An 18,846-nucleotide genomic window follows, 5' to 3' on the forward strand; every position below is an offset into this window, starting at 1 on the left:
CTTCCCCTAGTTCCTCTGGTGTTTCGGAAATATTTATTTCAAATTTGAAAACTAGACCCCTTAAAATTTACCTTTAGGCAAATTTCTAGTTCAGAACAAGGAACTTAATTTTTAATAAATAATAAAATAGCATTAATTTCTAACATTCATTCTGATTTATTTTCGAAAATTGATTATTTTTTTAGTTTTTATTTATTTTAGGCTAAATTTGAATTTAAAAAACACACACCATGGACGGGTCCTTCGTACGGGCCTGGTCGGACAACATTGTTTTGTTGAAAACGTATTATCCTTATGATGCTTTGACACCACAAAAATAGAGTTGCTTGCAACCTTATATGGCGTTTAAAATATTGTTATTCAATCTGTAAAGGTAACCCGATGACAGGCAGCGATAGCTTATGCCTAGTAGGTCGGAGAGGGTCGCCGATACTTGTATTGAGATAATTTTTTTCTGGATTGCAAAAGGGGAATTGCACATGTACGTCATGGTTGGTTGGTAATCTTCTGAGTGTAGAATTAATAAGATCACAAAAAAGAAGTTTAAAAAAATAAAAAAAATTTATAAAAAAAATTATCTACGATTGAACACCATATTGTAGATTATGACCAAACATGAAAATATTCAAAATTAAACTTTCAACCTAATACTCTAATTTTTTCATCTCTAAACCACCCTTAAATGGTTTGTTAAAAAATGTAATCAAACATTAAATCACAAAGAAACTGTTTTTTTTTTAAAGCCGGTCATAGACAAATTTCGTCTATTTTTTTCGAAACAAATGTTTTATTCTGGTTTGTGAAAAAAACGTAGAAGGTAAAGTTAGATTGCCAGATTTATCGGTTTTAAAATTTGGTAGCAGTCCGGCCCAGCCGGGCTGCCCAGGTTTGGTTGAAAAGCCCGGATTTTGTCCGAATTTGGCGAATCAAAACGAGAACAACAAAAAGTGTTGTCAATTTTTTTCATTTAGACTTCGCAACGGAAGTTGCGAAAGTTTGTTGAGTCATTTCTGGGTTAGACCAAATTTTTTCGGATATTGCTCGGATCAAATGAAATGCACGGATTTCTCCAGTTTAAATTATAAAATTGGCTTTGACAGCCCTAGAAAGCCTTAGAAAGCCCAAAAATTCTGATACGTTTTTGCCATTGGTCCTCTTTTTGGTCAAGCAATTTTTTCTTATAAAGTTAAGTGTCTGATACTTTGTTTCGATACGAAAATTTTTAAACTTCTTATTATTTCATCAAAAGGTTAAACTTTTAAATTACCGCCAAATGTACCGCGAGGCGCGAGCATCTGCACCCCACAGCCTGTATGCGAATACTTTCCATTGTAAAATGTCACCCAAAGATGGTGGCTCCAGAGAGCACGCATCGCCCATTACCAAAGGGTTAACCTCGGTCTTAAGCCCACGTGCTAAGTAGTTTGTTATAGGATCAAGAGAGGTGGAAAAAAGACGCATCCCTTTCAGCGGCCGCACAAGTAGCACCGATAAGGCGATTTTCCACGACCGCAACCGCCATTGCATATGTGAGACGGTTTGACTTGAATGGATCGGCTTTTATTCTCATCATCGTGCTAATGCAAAGCAAAGTGTGAATTGCGCACCCTTCGCAACAAAAAGGAAAAAAAACGGCCCGCAACGCTTGTTTCGGGGTGAATGCTTGCAAACCGCAGACACACACCGAACATCCGAATGAAACCGAAAAAAAAACAAGGCAGGGGGCGGCCACCGAGGTTGGCTAAAACCCCTTAGATGGGGTGTCTTAAGCAGCCTTTATAACTTTGATCATTACTCGGCTCATATTCTCGTCGTAAAATATTATTATTGAACATAAACATAACCATATTTCTCGGGTGATGCTTCTGGTTTTTGCGGCTGACTGCAATCATGATGGCTCGGCTGATGAAGATGGTTCCGGAGTTTGAGGTCCATTATCACTCTTGGTGCGTCTCGTCTCGGTTGCTTTTTTTTTTCTCTTACTTGCATCTACTTTGGCTGGTGGCCTCGTGTTGCCCATTTGCTCTGATGCGGGGTTGATATCCCCGGCCATCATCTTCGTCGTAGAGACGTCTCCCGGATATGAAAGATAGTATGCGTGAATAGGGAAGACATTTCAATAATGTGCATATGGCAGTGCTAAGTTGGCAGTCAATTGCATGACATCATTCATCATTACTCATGTAAGCTCTCGGATACATCGGGTGGGGATTAGAGTGATTTATCAGAATGGTTCCAGCAAAAGCACCTTTACCGAGGATGGTGGAGCAATAAAACGGTATGGGTATGGGAGAAAATTTGCAAACCGTTTGTTCCGCTCAATAATTTTTTATCGAGGAACTTTTTCGATTTCCACAAGCTTTAAATTATATGCTAAAGGATTTAACATTATTTTTCTTAAAACAAAATCAAAAAAAATTAAAATGAGTTGAAAATTTGAAGAAATTATGGGTAGAAAATGTCAAACCATAACAAAGATGTCGACATTTTATTAACAAAAAAAAGGGCAAAAAATGACAAAAATTACAAAAATGACAAAAATGACAAAAATGACAAAAATGACAAAAATGACAAAAATGACAAAAATGACAAAAATGACAAAAATGACAAAAATGACAAAAATGACAAAAATGACAAAAATGACAAAAATGACAAAAATGACAAAAATGACAAAAATGACAAAAATGACAAAAATGACAAAAATGACAAAAATGACAAAAATGACAAAAATGACAAAAATGACAAAAATGACAAAAATGACAAAAATGACAAAAATGACAAAAATGACAAAAATGACAAAAATGACAAAAATGACAAAAATGACAAAAATGACAAAAATGACAAAAATGACAAAAATGACAAAAATGACAAAAATGACAAAAATGACAAAAATGACAAAAATGACAAAAATGACAAAAATGACAAAAATGACAAAAATGACAAAAATGACAAAAATGACAAAAATGACAAAAATGACAAAAATGACAAAAATGACAAAAATGACAAAAATGACAAAAATGACAAAAATGACAAAAATGACAAAAATGACAAAAATGACAAAAATGACAAAAATGACAAAAATTACAAAAATGACAAAAATGACAAAAATGACAAAAATGACAAAAATGACAAAAATGACAAAAATGACAAAAATGACAAAAATGACAAAAATGACAAAAATGACAAAAATGACAAAAATGACAAAAATGACAAAAATGACAAAAATGACAAAAATGACAAAAATGACAAAAATGACAAAAATGACAAAAATGACAAAAATGACAAAAATGACAAAAATGACAAAAATGACAAAAATGACAAAAATGACAAAAATGACAAAAATGACAAAAATGACAAAAATGACAAAAATGACAAAAATGACAAAAATGACAAAAATGACAAAAATGACAAAAATGACAAAAATGACAAAAATGACAAAAATGACAAAAATGACAAAAATGACAAAAATGACAAAACTGACAAAAATGACAAAAATGACAAAAATGACAAAAATGACAAAAATGACAAAAATGACAGAAATGACAAAAATGACAAAAATTACAAAAATTACAAAAATTACAAAAATGACAAAAATTACAAAAATGACAAAAATTACAAAAATTACAAAAATGACAAAAATGACAAAAATGACAAAAATGACAAAAATGACAAAATGACAAAAATGACAAAAATGACAAAAATGACAAAAATGACAAAAATGACAAAAATGACAAAAATGACAAAAATGACAAAAATGACAAAAATGACAAAAATGACAAAAATGACAAAAATGACAAAAATGACAAAAATGACAAAAATGACAAAAATGACAAAAATGACAAAAATGACAAAAATGACAAAAATGACAAAAATGACAAAAATGACAAAAATGACAAAAATGACAAAAATGACAAAAATGACAAAAATGACAAAAATGACAAAAATGACAAAAATGACAAAAATGACAAAAATGACAAAAATGACAAAAATGACAAAAATGACAAAAATGACAAAAATGACAAAAATGACAAAAATGACAAAAATGACAAAAATGACAAAAATGACAAAAATGACAAAAATGACAAAAATGACAAAAATGACAAAAATGACAAAAATGACAAAAATGACAAAAATGACAAAAATGACAAAAATGACAAAAATGACAAAAATGACAAAAATGACAAAAATGACAAAAATGACAAAAATGACAAAAATGACAAAAATGACAAAAATGACAAAAATGACAAAAATGACAAAAATGACAAAAATGACAAAAATGACAAAAATGACAAAAATGACAAAAATGACAAAAATGACAAAAATGACAAAAATGACAAAAATGACAAAAATGACAAAAATGACAAAAATGACAAAAATGACAAAAATGACAAAAATGACAAAAATGACAAAAATGACAAAAATGACAAAAATGACAAAAATGACAAAAATGACAAAAATGACAAAAATGACAAAAATGACAAAAATGACAAAAATGACAAAAATGACAAAAATGACAAAAATGACAAAAATGACAAAAATGACAAAAATGACAAAAATGACAAAAATGACAAAAATGACAAAAATGACAAAAATGACAAAAATGACAAAAATGACAAAAATGACAAAAATGACAAAAATGACAAAAATGACAAAAATGACAAAAATGACAAAAATGACAAAAATGACAAAAATGACAAAAATGACAAAAATGACAAAAATGACAAAAATGACAAAAATGACAAAAATGACAAAAATGACAAAAATGACAAAAAATGACAAAAATGACAAAAATGACAAAAATGACAAAAATGACAAAAATGACAAAAATGACAAAAATGACAAAAATGACAAAAATGACAAAAATGACAAAAATGACAAAAATGACAAAAATGACAAAAATGACAAAAATGACAAAAATGACAAAAATGACAAAAATGACAAAAATGACAAAAATGACAAAAATGACAAAAATGACAAAAATGACAAAAATGACAAAAATGACAAAAATGACAAAAATGACAAAAATGACAAAAATGACAAAAATGACAAAAATGACAAAAATGACAAAAATGACAAAAATGACAAAAATGACAAAAATGACAAAAATGACAAAAATGACAAAAATGACAAAAATGACAAAAATGACAAAAATGACAAAAATGACAAAAATGACAAAAATGACAAAAATGACAAAAATGACAAAAATGACAAAAATGACAAAAATGACAAAAATGACAAAAATGACAAAAATGACAAAAATGACAAAAATGACAAAAATGACAAAAATGACAAAAATGACAAAAATGACAAAAATGACAAAAATGACAAAAATGACAAAAATGACAAAAATGACAAAAATGACAAAAATGACAAAAATGACAAAAATGACAAAAATGACAAAAATGACAAAAATGACAAAAATGACAAAAATGACAAAAATGACAAAAAATGACAAAAATGACAAAAATGACAAAAATGACAAAAATGACAAAAATGACAAAAATGACAAAAATGACAAAAATGACAAAAATGACAAAAATGACAAAAATGACAAAAATGACAAAAATGTCAAAAAATGACAAAAATGACAAAAATGACAAAAATGACAAAAATGACAAAAATGACAAAAATGACAAAAATGACAAAAATGACAAAAATGACAAAAATGAAAAAAATGACAAAAATTACATAAATGACAAAAATGACAAAAATGACAAAAATTACATAAATGACAAAAATGACAAAAATGACAAAAATGACAAAAATGACAAAAATGACAAAAATGACAAAAATGACAAAAATGACAAAAATGACAAAAATGACAAAAATGACAAAAATGACAAAAATGACAAAAATGACAAAAATGACAAAAATGACAAAAATGACAAAAATGACAAAAATGACAAAAATGACAAAAATGACAAAAATGACAAAAATGACAAAAATGACAAAAATGACAAAAATGACAAAAATGACAAATATGACAAATATGACAAAAATGACAAAAATGACAAAAATGACAAAAATGACAAAAATGACAAAAATGACAAAAATGACAAAAATGACAAAAATGACAAAAATGACAAAAATGACAAAAATGACAAAAATGATAAAAATGACATAAATGACAAAAATGACAAAAATGACAAAAATGACAAAAATGACAAAAATGACAAAAATGACAAAAATGACAAAAATGACAAAAATGACAAAAATGACAAAAATGACAAAAATGACAAAAATGACAAAAATGACAAAAATGACAAAAATGACAAAAATGACAAAATTGACAAAAATGACAAAAATGACAAAAATGTCAAAAATGTCAAAAATGTCAAAAATGACAAAAATGACAAAAATGACAAAAATGACAAAAATGACAAAAATGACAAAAATGACAAAAATGACAAAAATGACAAAAATGACAAAAATGACAAAAATGACAAAAATGACAAAAATGACAAAAATGACAAAAATGACAAAAATGACAAAAATGACAAAAATGACAAAAATGTCAAAAATGACAAAAATGACAAAAATGACAAAAATGACAAAAATGACAAAAATGACAAAAATGACAAAAATGACAAAAATGACAAAAATGACAAAAATGACAAAAATGACAAAAATGACAAAAATGACAAAAATGACAAAAATGACAAAAATGACAAAAATGACAAAAATGACAAAAATGACAAAAATGACAAAAATGACAAAAATGACAAAAATGACAAAAATGACAAAAATGACAAAAATGACAAAAATGACAAAAATGACAAAAATGACAAAAATGACAAAAATGACAAAAATGACAAAAATGACAAAAATGACAAAAATGACAAAAATGACAAAAATGACAAAAATGACAAAAATGACAAAAATGACAAAAATGACAAAAATGTCAAAAATGACAAAAATGACAAAAATGTCAAAAATGACAAAAATGACAAAAATGACAAAAATGACAAAAATGACAAAAATGACAAAATTTAGAAAAATACAAAAATTACCAAAATTACCAAAATTAAAAAATACAAAAATAAAAAAAAATGAAAATTATAAAAATTACAAAAATTACAAAAATTACAAAAATGACAAAAATTATAAAAATTACTTAACTTACAAAAATTACAAAATTAACAAAAATAACAAAAATAACAAAAATAATAAAATAAAAGAATCTTTAACTTTTCAATAATTTGAATAATTCAAATCACCAAAAAAACAACAAAAAAAGTGAAATTTTTTCAATGTTTAATATTATTATGAAAATAATTTTTTATGAACGCGCGACGCTTTTGACGCTTTTTTGGTTCATGACCGAGTGTGCCTAACAGGAATTAGATTGGAGTTTGATAAAATTAAAAAAAAAACAATTTTCTTATTGGAAAAGTGTAACAAACTAATTTATTAAAATATATGGATTGATTGTTTTTTTAATTTTATTTTATACGTTTTGAAGCCAAGAAATACTGCTTCATTGTGAAGAAAATTTTTTTCTTATAAAATGTAGTTGTTCTAAAAAGCGAAAGATAAAAAGTCGTAAATGAGTGAATTCACGTCACAAATAAAGGATTTTTTTTAATTTTAAGAGAAAAGTTCAACATTGTTAAACAATAAAAAATAAGATCTTCTTTGAAAATGATGAGACGACTTTGAAACACAAATTTTTTTTGGAAATCGGTAGGAATCATGCTGAATTCACGTCACAAAGTAAATTTTTTTGGTAACATTTTATTAGGGAAATAGGCTCTAAAAGTTGTTTTGACCCTTCATATGGTCGGATTTTTTCAAATCGAACATAATTAAGATGATATTTACTAAGTTCGATATTTTTAAATTAAAAACCAGAATAATGAAATAAGTTCAGAAAAATCCAGAAATGTGATTTCACGTCACGTTGGAATGTGTTTAATTGAATTATTTGCTAACAACAAATTCAAGATTATAATTTTTCTCAGTTTTTGCTTGAGACGCTCAATCCGTGCGATATCATTTACAGGTGGATAATGAGTATCATTTCCACCACAAAAAAGAACCCATCACAGCGAAAATTGAGTTGCGTGAGAAAATAAGATGCTGTCAGCGACTACTTTTTTCTGTTCTTTTTTTGTAGCAACAGTGCACCGGACTTTGTCATCTTGGCCACCAAGTTGGAAGAAGTTCCCTTTTTTCTTTCCCGCATTCTGACAGATTCACCGACTTTTTATAGAAGAAAATATGTTTAAAGGAAGCTTCTCCAGTTTTTCCTCCCTAGTTTTCGATGGAATTGCATTGACTAGCTTGAGGACCCCGCAGAAGGAAGAACCTGAACCCGGGTAAACTTGGGGTTGGGGACAAATATGAATATCTTTTCCCTTTCGTGGCCTTCAGCGCGAGCTCTTCGGTCCCATGCATGGAGAAATAATGCAGTGACTTTAGTTGCTGTTGAAAGGCATGAATGGCTCCTCTTCCCTTCCCAAAGTGTCGGGCTAACTTGAAGTAGGTGGCAGTGGCTTTTGCAGGGAGACTGGATTTTCTTTTCCCGGCTTGGGAAAAGTTTCCAGGGAAAACCGTCTTCCTCCGACGGACGATGGGAACACAAAAGATGGTCAGCTGAAGATGTGGTTCGTTGTTGCGGTGTCCTTTTTGTGGTTCCGGAGTTCGTCCCTTCATTTTCAGGTCCCACATATTCTGGGATGCTACCATTTTTTTGCTACAATTCTTTTCACCCACGCCACGCCAAGTTGCTGTCTCTCTGTGGGAGGAAATAGAAAATAATGGCGATTTGATTATAAGAAATTCATGACCATGTTCACTCCCTGTCCTTCCCTTCTTCAACTTTCTCCCAAAGAATGTGAGTTTGCAAAAAAGATGGTTAAGTCCGGAGAAATGATTTTCTTGTGCTAATAACGATGGCGATGGGATTTTTTTGCCTCTTATTGCATGAACAGAGTAAGTAAGTTGCTGGCTGTAACCAGAAACACATATTCTGCTTTTGTCGTCGTGTTAGTTTGATAGGAAAATGTCAAAAGAGATGTTCACTTAACGTTTTGATAAGAGAAATAGGTTTTAGACTGGATTCAGAGTAGAGGTCAATTGTTTTATTATGTAAATAAATGGATACAATATTTCCCGTTCATTTATGGGTGATTGCACAAATAACATAAAGCTATGAAACTAATCAAAGAAATACGAAATACCAGCCTCTTTCGTTTTTGGAAACAAGCTCGAAAACTTAGTGTTGTCCAAATTTTACGGTTTTTTCATCGTGATTTTTCTCACTTAAATATTACCAAAAATCAACCATTGGTATTACCAATTACTTTACGCATTTCTTAACAATTTTTTATCAATATCTATCATTTTTTAGACACATTCAGAACTTTTTTTTGTGATGTTTAAAGTACTTATGATTTTCTATCAGACTAGCGAACGGTAAACAATGTGCAACTCGAGCCCTCATACACCCAACCTTCGGGTAGTGGTCATATCACCTCTTGTCTGCAACTCCGATTCTCTACCTCCTCGTGGTGCTAGCTGGGGTGCGAGCAACCTTAGCGGAGATCGGGTACCCAACCCCGGTGGATGCTTTGGTCGCATGCAGACTGAGTCAGGGGACTCCGTACGCGTCTGTACTCCATGTCAGGGGCGGCGTGCGGAGTGCAACAGCGTCCTGGTGGTGTTCGGGACCCAAAACAGCAACATCACGACGGTCCTCCTGCGAGATAGTGGGGTTAGCTGCGGGCCTTGCGAGCCTGTGACTACAAAAAACATAAGCAACGAACAACGAACAACAAATTTCGGATGGAAATCGGCAAAGACCCACGCGACGAAAAGGGACTAGCGATTGGAAACTTAGAACATGGAACTGCCGATCTCTAAATTTTGTGGGCAGTACCCACGTGCTCTTAAACGAATTGAAGAGCCGCGAATTCGACATCGTAGCGCTGCAGGAGGTATGCTGGAAGGGCTTCACGGTACGAACGTACCCAGATGGTCGTGCCATCTATCAGAGCTGCGGCAACACACACGAGCTTGGAACAGCTTTTATAGTTATGGGAAAGATGCAAAAGCGCGTGATCGGGTGGTGGCCGATCAACTCACGAATGTGCCGGTTGAGAATCAAGGGCCGGTTCTTCAACATCAGCATCATCAACGTGCACAGCCCTCACCTCGGAAGTACCGGTGACGACAAAGACGAATTTTATGCGCAGCTGGGGCTTGAATACGACCGTTGCCCAAAACATGATATCAAGATCGTCATCGGGGATTTCAACGCTCAGGTCGGCCAGGAGGAGGAATTTAAACCGACAATTGGGAGGTTCAGTGCGCACCAGCTGACCAACGAAAACGGCCTCAGACTTATTGACGAAGCTCCTCTTGAGGACTGTTGGGATACCATCAAGACAGTCATCAACAGTGCTGCAGAGAACGTCATTGGTTATGTGGAGCGAACTCGACGAAACGACTGGTCCGATGAGGAGTGTAGGAGGGTGATGGACGAAGAGAATGCCGCGCGGGCGGCAGTAGTGTAAAGAGGCACCCGTCGAAATGTGAAAAATCACCGACAGCGGAAGAGGCAGCGAGTCCGAATTTTACAGGAGAAAAAGCGCCGCCTGGAGGAGGAGGAGCTCGAGGAGCTGAAGCAGCTGCATCGTTCCCAAGAAACACGAAAGTTCTATCATAAACTCAACGTATCTCGCAAAGGCTTCATGCCGCAAGCCGAAATGTGCCGGGATAAGGACGGGGGCATCCTGATGGACAATCGTGAGGTGATCAAAAGGTGGAAGCAGCACTTCGATGAACACCTGAACGGCGCACATGCAGGAGATCAAGACGGTGGGGGAAGGTACATCGCCGGCGTAGCCAACGACGAAGAGGAGCCACTCCCAACGATGAGTGAAGTTAAGGAAGCCAATCGCCAGCCGAATAGAAACAAGTCGGCTGGGAAGGATGGTATCGCAGCTGAACTCATCAAAATGGGCCCGGACAAGTTGGCCGATTGCCTACACCGGTTGATAGTCCGGATCTGGGACATAGAACAGCTACCGGAGGAGTGCAAGGAGGGGGTAATATGCCCCACCTACAAGAAGGGCGACAAATTGGACTTTGAGCACTAGCGAGCGATCACTGTCCTCAATGCCGCCTACAAAGTGTTGTCCCGAATCCTACTCCGCCGCCTAACGCCACAAGCAAACAGATTCGTGGGAAGTCATCAGGCCTGCTTCATGGAGGGACGGTCAACGATGGACCAGATATTCTCATTACGGCAAATCCTCCAAAAATGTCGGGAACACCAAGTCCCTACGCACCATCTATTCATCGACTTCAAAGCCGCATACGACACGATCGACCGTAACGAGCTATGGAAAATCTTGGACGAGAACGGCTTTTCCGGGAAGCTGATCAGACTGATCAAGGCGACGATGGATGGAACGCAGTGCTGTGTGCGGATTTCGGGTGAATTGTCGAGTTCATTCGAATCGCGCAGGGGGCTTCGACAAGGTGATGGTCTATCCTGCATGATGTTCAACGTGGCGCTAGAAGGTGTTATTCGACGAGCGGTAGGCGAAATGCGGGGCACGATTTTCAACAGATCCAGTCAAATTATCTGCTTTGCCGATGACATTGATATTGTCGGCAGATCATCTGCGGCGGTGGAAGACATCTACCGCAAACTGAAACGCGAAGCAGGAAGGATTAGGTTGATGATTTATACGTCCAAGACGAAGTACCTGCTGGCCTGCGGATCCGAGACCGACCAAACCCGTTTGTCCAGTAATAACAAGGTCACGATCGCCGGCGACGAGCTGGAGATAGTCGAAGACTTTGTCTATCTCGGCTATCTCACCAGCCGTGAGATCCGAAGGCGAATTATCAGCGGAAGTCGTGCCTACTATGGACTCCACAAGCAACTGCGGTCGAGAAGACTTAGCCCTCGCACGAAGTGTAACCTGTTTATGACGCTCATTATTTAGACTGGTTGTTCTCTACGGGCACAAGACATGGATATTGCTCGAGGAGGACCTGCGTACACTCGGAGTATTCGAGCGACGAGTGTTAAGAACCATCTTTGGCGGCGAACAGGAGAAAGGAGTGTGGAGGCGAAGGATGAACCACGAGCTCGCGCGACTCTACGGCAAACCCAGTATCCAGAAGGTGGTGAAGGCTGGCCGGATACGCTGGGCGGGACATGTTGCGAGAATGCCGGACGACTGTCATGCAAATCAGGTGTTCGCTACGAATCCGGTAGGAAAAAGACGAGAGGGGGCGCAACGAGCGAGGTGGTTAGACCAAGTGGAGCGTGATCTGGCGAACGTGGATTGCCCGAGAAATTGGAGAACGGTCGCCATGGACCGAGTGAATTTTAGGAATTATGTTCGTCAAGTTATGTCTTGAGACGGAATGATGATGATGATGATTTTCTATCAATTTTTTTTTCGTCATTCCATATCTTTTTAAAAGACATTTTCCGTGTTTTTTTTTTGTATTTGGTTTTGAGTTTTATGATTTTTTTTTGTTTTTCGTCACGTTTAAGTGCTCATTTTATTTTTGAATATTTGTTATTTTTAACCCGTTTGTCGACATGGAACCGAATTTCGTGTGACGGGTGTATTTCCTTGGAGGTCCCGCCACATAAAAAACGTGTGACGCTCTCTTACTCAAGTTAACCGCTCAGTTCAACCAAACGTTGCAAAGCTGGGAGTCTCCTTATTAATTTTGTCGCTCCGAGAATTGGGGCCGGCTAGTAGAACTACCAAAATGAGCGTGGCGACGAACGTGTTAAATGTGTTTTATAATTAAACTTGATCTTTTCATCCAGGTTGATTTTTGTTTCTTCAAAAATGTTCACAGAAATATGTATGAAGTAATTAACAGTAATTTATAAGAAGTTGATATTTCCTACATATTCAAAATTTTTATTTTCATGTTTTCTACAAAGTTTTGGATGAAAATGTCCATAAAAAAATTTGAAGGAAAATGATTAAGAAAATCATCGACCATTGTCCCAAGATACTAAAATTTCCAAAAAAATTATGTTTTTTTTATCATTTTTTTACATTTGACTTTTCAAAACCTTCTAAAATTGATTGATTTGCATCGAAATTCATAACTTTGTCGAAAACAGGGTAAAAAATTCTCTGTGGTATTCGAAGAATGCATTTCACAAAATCTGTAGGGTTAAAAAACTTCCTTGAAAATTATCAAAAAAACCAACAAAAAATCAAAGATTTCCCAAAACCGCAGAGATATGCAGATAAAACTCATGTTGAATCTTACGGTTTCCTCCGGCATCCGGAACAGCAGCAGACGACTTCTGCTGCCACGAGCAGAACCAAATCATTGTTTGTGTCCAATTCACAATCGAGAAAAATAGATCAGTGATTGCTGATGACAGGTGATGATGATAAACGCGATACAAATGTTTACATCATCACACGGCTAAGCGAGACTACACAAATTGGGTTCGGGGAAACCCAACAGTGTTTCCAGATATTCTGGGTACAAGTATGAAAGTACTCATTGAGAAAATTACAAAAACCATCAGCTGGCTCGGCTCTACAGACGAAACAAAAATGATGTTCATTTTTCAGTACAAAATATTCAATTTTCCCATACAAACCTAAAAGTTCAAATTTACTCATGTAAACGTTACTTAAAAATTTTGCAAAAAATCATGGATGGGTTTTGGACCAAGACGAAGCTTTCTAGACCCCAGGGTTTGAGAAAATCCAAAATGACCCCAAATCGACTCAGTCTTATGTTCATTGTTCAAACACGAACTTTTTATAGTTTAGACACAAACCTACGGTTGATCTAAAGAATGTTCAGAGTTGGCTTAGTTTCTAGTTGCTTGGATTTAACTTCTAGACAGAACTTTCTGGAAGGGGTGAAGCTGATTTGCTTAAGCTTGCTGAAGTATGAGAAGCATGCTGAGACTTACCAAATGTTGATTATAATAAGTTTGATTGTTCCAGTCCATAATCCAGTAATTTCGTCGTTCGTCGAATTGACGTTGAAAAGGCTGTGTGAAAAATGCTCTTGAATGTTGAATTGAAATCAAATCTTTCAAATAAATGTTTCCTTGTTTTTAAGTTGCGGATATTTTGTATGCTTATTGTTGTAAATGCACCTATTAGTTTCGTTTAAAAAAACAGTTTAAAAAAGAACATTTCAAGTGAATCAACATTTCTAATCTAATGGACACAATTTTAAGTAATTTTTCAAATTTTGGTAAATTCTTGTACAGATATTTGAAACAAAAATTTGAACCAATAAAAAAAACCCCATATATTTCGTAAAAATCATAAAAATGTCAAAACATAGCTTAAAATTAAAGTTTTGAAATTAATTTTGGATTTTTTGAACATCAATTGGTGTTTATATGTGAATCAGTATGTGCCTATGTATCATAAATTTTTTGAATTTAAGCACTTATCTTGACCTTCTAATGCCTTCATGGGGGAGTCAAATAACGGCTTAAAAAGAGAAATTAAATCTGTGAAACGATATTTCTAGGGTGAGTGATCCTACCTTCAACCAAGAGCCTACTTTTGTCCTAAAATGCCAAAAATTGTAAAAAATCAATTTCACTGGCATAGATTGAAGATACTGCTATACAAACAATGAATTTTCAATCATTCTTCATACCGCTTCTTGCCATTAAAATAACCCTAATTAAATCCTCGACATTTTCAAAGGAAAACTGACTCTTCAGTGGTAAAATTGACAGCTAAATTAGTGAGTGGTATTTTCAGAAAAGAGAGTGAATAAGAGAAAAATCATGTTATCCAACTTTCTAAGAAAATATTTCAAGGGAAGCCACTAATAAGAAATGTCTAACAAATTTATCTAAAAATAAAAAAAAATCTTTCGAAAATTCGGAAAATAATTATAGGGTTGAAAAAAACTATTACCATGACGTTTCTCTTCTAGCCCCAACGTAATCAAACTATTTGTTTTAAAATCAATCAAACAATCAAAGTGCGAATTTTCATAAAGGCTTAACTAAGAACCTATGTATTTACGTGTTTATTTTAATAGCTGTAAACTGTACAATTAACATATTTTTAGAAATTGAATATATAACCTATTTTTTGGATTTTTATTAAAATCGAACTTTTTTTTGTTGATATTTTAAATCTAGGTCCAATAAAAGGAACATGAACAGTAGGTCAAAAGTTGGAAAATTTGGTCGTCCACATCTTCGTTAATATATAAAAAATGGCGAAACATAAGTTTGAAATTGTCATTCAAATTTTCAGATGGGATCTTTAACAATAAACAGATTGGCTTAAAAACACAATAAAGCATCCATTTGTAAGAAATACATGAATTTATAATAATACCACTCAAATGGTCCAAAGTAGAGCACCAAACCTCATTTGGGAAACCATACCAAGTCAAAATTGTCAAAACTGTCAAAATTGTCAAAATTGTCAAAATTGTCAAAATTGTCAAAATTGTCAAAATTGTCAAAATTGTCAAAATTGTCAAAATTGTCAAAATTGTCAAAATTGTCAAAATTTTCAAAATTGTCAAAATTGTCAAAATTGTCAAAATTGTCAAAATTGTCAAAATTGTCAAAATTGTCAAAATTGTCAAAATTGTCAAAATTGTCAAAATTGTCAAAATTGTCAAAATTGTCAAAATTGTCAAAATTGTCAAAATTGTCAAAATTGTCAAAATTGTCAAAATTGTCAAAATTGTCAAAATTGTCAAAATTGTCAAAATTGTCAAAATTGTCAAAATTGTCAAAATTGTCAAAATTGTCAAAATTGTCAAAATTGTAGAAATTGTCAAAATTGTCAAAATTGTCAAAATTGTCAAAATTGTCAAAATTGTCAAAATTGTCAAAATTGTCAAAATTGTCAAAATTGTCAAAATTGTCAAAATTGTCAAAATTGTCAAAATTGTCAAAATTGTCAAAATTGTCAAAATTGTCAAAATTGTCAAAATTGTCAAAATTGTCAAAATTGTCAAAATTGTCAAAATTGTCAAAATTGTCAAAATTGTCAAAATTGTCAAAATTGTCAAAATTGTCAAAATTGTCAAAATTGTCAAAATTGTCAAAATTGTCAAAATTGTCAAAATTGTCAAAATTGTCAAAATTGTCAAAATTGTCAAAATTGTCAAAATTGTCAAAATTGTCAAAATTGTCAAAATTGTCAAAATTGTCAAAATTGTCCAAATTGTCGAAACTGTCAAAATTGTCAAAATTGTTAAAATTGTCAAAATTGTCAAAATTGTCAGCATTGTCAAAATTGTCAAAATTGTCAAAATTGTCAAAATTGTCAAAATTGTCAAAATTGTCAAAATTGTCAAAATTGTCAAAATTGTCAAAATTGTCAAAATTGTCAAAATTGTCAAAATTGTCAAAATTGTCAAAATTGTCAAAATTGTCAAAATTGTCAAAATTGTCAAAATTGTCAAAATTGTCAAAATTGTCAAAATTGTCAAAATTGTCAAAATTGTCAAAATTGTCAAAATTGTCAAAATTGTCAAAATTGTCAAAATTGTCAAAATTGTCAAAATTGTCAAAATTGTCAAAATTGTCAAAATTGTCAAAATTGTCAAAATTGTCAAAATTGTCAAAATTGTCAAAATTGTCAAAATTGTCAAAATTGTCAAAATTGTCAAAATTGTCAAAATTGTCAAAATTGTCAAAATTGTCAAAATTGTCAAAATTGTCAAAATTGTCAAAATTGTCAAAATTGTCAAAATTGTCAAAATTGTCAAAATTGTCAAAATTGTCAAAATTGTCAAATTGTCAAAATTGTCAAAATTGTCAAAATTGTCAAAACTGTCAAAATTGTCAAAATGGTCAAAATTGTCAAAATTGTCAAAATTGTCAAAATTGTCAAAATTGTCAAAATTGTCAAAATTGTCAAAATTGTCAAAATTGTCAAAATTGTCAAAATTGTCAAAATTGTCAAAATTGTCAAAATTGTCAAAATTGTCAAAATTGTCAAAATTGTCAAAATTGTCAAAATTGTCAAAATTGTCAAAATTGTCAAAATTGTCAAAATTGTCAAAATTGTCAAAATTGTCAAAATTGTCAAAATTGTCAAAATTGTCAAAATTGTCAAAATTGTCAAAATTGTCAAAATTGTCAAAATTGCCAAAATTGTCAAAATTGTCAAAATTGTCAAAATTGTCAAAATTGTCAAAATTGTCAAAATTGTCCAAATTGTCGAAACTGTCAAAATTGTCAAAATTGTTAAAATTGTCAAAATTGTCAAAATTGTCAGCATTGTCAAAATTGTCAAAATTGTCAAAATTGTCAAAATTGTCAAAATTGTCAAAATTGTCAAAATTGTCAAAATTGTCAAAATTGTCAAAATTGTCAAAATTGTCAAAATTGTCAAAATTGTCAAAATTGTCAAAATTGTCAAAATTGTCAAAATTGTCAAAATTGTCAAAATTGTCAAAATTGTCAAAATTGTCAAAATTGTCAAAATTGTCAAGATTTTCAAAATTGTCAAAATTGTCAAAATTGTCAAAATTTGTCAAAATTGTCAAAATTTTCAGACCTGCAATATGGTAAAAATTAAAGTTTTTTTATTTTTTTTTTCTTTATATTTGCTATAAAGGTTGAGGTGATAAAGTTTTCTCCGGAAAAGAAACGACAAAGTTTTTTTCAATCACACAACAATTTCCAAAGTCCCACGCCAAGAATCATAACGATAACTTATCAATTTCGGTCGGCAGAGTTCCATTACTACCACTTTTATAGGCCTCCTTCTCTAATCATTACCCTGCTCAAGTCAAATCACAACGATCCTTCCACAGCCTCTTCCCTTCCATTCCTTCCAATCCTCCTGGCTAATGTTGTTGAACTTCTTCCTCGTTCGTTAATGAGTGGCAATATCGAAGCACACCAAAGTGTCAATAAGGCTGAGACAATCTGCCCGGATGAGGTGGAGTAATGGGATGGTATCTGGAGAAAAAAAAACAGACGAGAAAAAAAACTAAACGACCAGACATGTTTTTGGGGAGCCCATTCTAGGACGAGATGTTTCATTATTCATCCCATCGATGGCTTTCTAATGGAGGACACTTTTTTATCTGTAAAATGAAAAGTGCTTTTCGGTATTTTTCGATGCCTGTAATGGCATCAGATTTCATCAGTACCGGAACGTCTGCTTCCATTCTGAGTCGGATTTTTTTCTTCTGTTATGTTTTTTTTTTGTGTGCTTTAGGCACTCTAGCTGTGGTAAGCTGAAAGTTGGTTTTAAATCACTGTTTCAAAATTTTAGTTTGAACATTACTGAACCTCTGAATAAGTTGTTGCTTACAATCTCTTAGAAATAATTTAACAAAAATGCTCTTAAGTGAGAATCAGTCTTTAATTGAAATATTAATCCTGAATAACCTACAGAATGGTTAATTGTTTCCACCGAAAAATGTCCAGAAGCAAAAAAAAAGGACGCCAGCTTCACCCAAACCAATCTACCTCTTGTTGGAAGTCCGGCCTAAAAAAGGGTGGGGCGGGGAAAAACTTTTCAAGGTCCAGCCTCCTCGCCACCATCATTGAGCCGGACTTCTGCTACCATTTCGTAAAAGGTCTCTTGACTTTTTGGGCTAAACAAAAACGCGTTAACGATATCGATAATGTATCGTTAAATGACCCTGGCTTTCCCTTCCCTTTTCCTTGTTTTGATCCGCGCTCCCCAAAATTCGGAGGAAAACTCCCCGAAAGTGACAAGATAATCTAGAGGTTCTGTTATTTTTTCTTCTCGTTGTTGCTTGTTTCTGGACTTCTATACTTGATCGGAATATTTTCCTGGTGACAGGAAAAGGGAATTCCGAGGATGGTTTCTCGATTTCGGAGTTGTCTCTCGTCGTGGGGAAATGATTTAG

The sequence above is a fragment of the Uranotaenia lowii genome, chromosome 3, assembly GCF_029784155.1.
Source record: "Uranotaenia lowii strain MFRU-FL chromosome 3, ASM2978415v1, whole genome shotgun sequence".
Classification (NCBI taxonomy): Eukaryota; Metazoa; Arthropoda; class Insecta; order Diptera; family Culicidae; genus Uranotaenia; species Uranotaenia lowii.